The following is a 3,282-nucleotide window of genomic DNA, read 5'->3' as shown; positions in this document are numbered from 1 at the left end:
ACATATAGAGCACAATTTTTGACATCTCTGGTTGTATACAATGTATATTCACATCATTATGTCTTTATACATGTACTTAGGGTAATGATGTCCATTTTATTTTACCATTTTTCCTACCCCTCCCTTTCCCTCCCACCCCTTTACTCTATTTCCCATCTCTTTGCCTTATCTAGAGTTTGTCCAATCCTCCCTTGCTCCCCCTCCCAATCCCACTATGAATCAGCATCCTTATATCAGAGAAAACACTTGACATTTGGTTTTTGGGGATTAGATAATTTCACTTAGCATGATATTCTCCAACTATGTCCATTTTCCTGCAAATTCCATGATTTTATTCTCTTTTAATGTTGAATAATATTCCATTGTGTATAGATACCACAGCTTCTTTATTTGTTCATCTATTGATGGGCATCTAGGTTAGTGCCACAGTTTAACTACTGTGAATTTGTTCTGCTATAAACATTGATGTCACTGTGTCACTGTGGTACACTGTTTTTAAGTCCTTTAGGACTTAAAACGAAAGAGTGAGATAGCTGGGTCAAATGGTGGTTCCATTCCAACTTATCCAAGGAATCTCCATAACTGGATTCTGGATTAATTGTTCCAATTTGAAGCCCCACCAGCAATGTATGAGTGTGCCTTTTTCCCCACATCCTTTCCAGAACTTTTTGTCTTTCATATTCTAAATAGCTGCCATTCTTACTAGCATGAGATGAAACATTAGACTGGTTTTGATTTGCATTCATCTAATTGCTGGAGATGTTGAACATTTTTTGATATATTTGTTGATTGTATATCATCTTCTGAGAGTTGTTTGTTCATTTCCATGGCCCATTTATTTATTGGGTGATTTATTTATTTATTTGGTATTTAGCTTTTTGAGTTCTTTATATTCCCTACAGATTAGGGATCTATCTCATGTGCAAGTGGTAAAAATTTGCTCCTAAGCTCTAGGCTCTCTATTCACTTCACTGATTATTTCTTTTGGTGAGAAGAAACTTTTTAGTTTGAATATATCCCACTTATTAATTCTTTTTTTCTTTGGCTTGTACTACAACCTTTATTTAAGGGATCCACACAAAAGATATACTTTACTTCCAAAGTTTCTTGATGGACATGCTTTTCTCACTATCCTTCTGCATGACCTTGGCTACTGCCATCTCAAAGTCCTCCTGGGTGATGTGGACTCTCTGTTCCCTTAGTGCATATATGCCAACCTCTATGCATACACCCTTCACTTCAGCCCCTGATGTTTCTGGCATCAGCTTGGCAATTTTTCTCAGGTTGATCCCTCGGGTCTGATTCATTTTCCGAGAGTGAATCTTCAAAATGTTCAGTCGGGCCTCCTCATTGGAAGGTGGGAATTCAATTTTTCTGTCAATGCACCCAGGGCAAAGCAGTGCAGAATGCAGGATATCAATCCAATTAGTAGCCATGATAACCTTAATATTCTTGGTGGCCTCAAAGCCATCCAGTTGGTTGAGCAGCTCTAGCATTGTGCGCTGCATTTCACTGTCCCCTCCAGAGCCCCCTTCCAGCCGTGAAGAGCCAACGGAGTCAATTTCATCCATGAAGATAATAGATGGAGCGTGTTCTCGTGCCATGACAAACAGCTCCCTCCCCATTCTTGCCTCTTTCCCAATGAACTTCTGTACTAATTCAGAGCCAGAGACACGAATAAAGGTACAGTCTATAGGATGAGCCACAGCCTGGGCCAACAGTGTCTTCCCTGTCCCTGGGGGTCCAAACAGCAGCACTCCCTTGGGTTGTGTAATGCCCAGTGCTTCAAAGAGCTCTGGGTGCTTCACTGGCAGTTCAATCCCTTCTTTGATCTCCTTGATTTGTTTGTCCAGCCCACCAATCATTTGTAAGTTGAATCTGGCACCTTCTCCACCAACATCAGTGACACCAGAAGGTCCACCTTGTTAGGTAGGATCTTGTGCAGAGTGTAGCTGTCATTTCTTAGAGCCACTCGACAATTGGGTGTCACATCATGATGTTGATGTTCTTGTCCACATCTACAACAAACTTGCCCTGGGGGTGTTCCTTGACCAACATTTTCTTCTTATCCATGGCCCAAACTACTTCTCCCACATAGGAGCCCTGTTCTTGCAGCAGCTGTAGCTCCTCTGCAATAGGTGAACTTTTGCATTTAGTTCATTCCTCTGTGCCTGCAGCCTCTGGAGGTTTTGGCTTTTATCATTCACAATCAGCTGGAGTTCTTCAATCTTGGACAGATAATATTGATGGAGTCCGCTGCTGCTTGCTTTTCCCTCTTCCAGTTCCATCTGCTCCGGCCTATCAAGCGCCATCTTCTTTCTTCAATGGAGACCGCTGGCATCCTCACTTATTAATTCTTTTTTTTTTTTTTTAATTTTAAAAGTCATGTATAATTGCATTTTTTTTTATTTTTTAATTTTTTATTGTGGGTTGTTCAAAACATTACAAATTTCTTGACATATCATATTCCACACTTTGATTCAAGTGGGTTATGAACTCCCACCTTTACCTCATACACAGATTGCAGAATCACATCAGTTACACATCCATTGATTTACAAATTGCCATAATAGTGTCTGTTGTGCTCCGCTGCCTTTCCCATCCTCCACCCTCCCCCCTCCCCACCTCTCCCCTCCCCTCCCCTCCTCTCTCTCTACCCCCTCCACTGTATAACCCTGAGGGTCTCCTTCCATTACCATGCAATTTCCCTTCTCTCTCCCTTTCCCTCCCACCTCTCATCCCTGTTAAATGTTAATCTTCTTCTCCTGCTCTTCGTCCCTACTCTGTTCTTAGGTACTCTCCTTATATCAAAGAAGACATTTGGCATTTGTTTTTTAGGGATTGGCTAGCTTCACTTAGCATAATCTGCTCTAATGCCATCCATTTCCCTGCAAATTCTATGATTTTGTCATTTTTTAATGCAGAGTAATACTCCATTGTGTATAAATGCCACTTTTTTTTTATCCATTCATCTATTGAAGGGCATCTAGGTTGGTTCCACAGTCTTGCTATTGTGAACTATGCTGCTATGAACATCGATGTAGCAGTGTCCCTGTAGCATGCTCTTTTTAGGTCTTTAGGGAATAGACCAAGAAGGGGAATAGCTGGGTCAAATGGTGGCTCCATTCCCAACTTTCCAAGAAATCTCCATACTGCTTTCCAAATTGGCTGCACCAATCTGCAGTCCGACCAGCAATGTACAAGTGTACCCTTTTCCCCACATCCTCGCCAGCACTTGTTGTTGTTTGACTTCCTAATGGCTGCCAATCTTACTGGAGTGAG

General features: G+C 41.5%; 1 pseudogene; it reads right to left on the bottom strand.

The window, feature by feature from the left end:
- Positions 1 to 1,062: 1,062 nt before the first annotated feature.
- Positions 1,063 to 2,345, bottom strand: LOC114094927 (26S proteasome regulatory subunit 8 pseudogene; annotated as a pseudogene).
- Positions 2,346 to 3,282: the final 937 nt, after the last annotated feature.

The sequence above is a fragment of the Marmota flaviventris genome, chromosome 4 (genome assembly GCF_047511675.1).
Source record: "Marmota flaviventris isolate mMarFla1 chromosome 4, mMarFla1.hap1, whole genome shotgun sequence".
NCBI lineage: Eukaryota > Metazoa > Chordata > Mammalia > Rodentia > Sciuridae > Marmota > Marmota flaviventris.
This window is presented reverse-complemented; position numbering and strand designations above follow the sequence as displayed.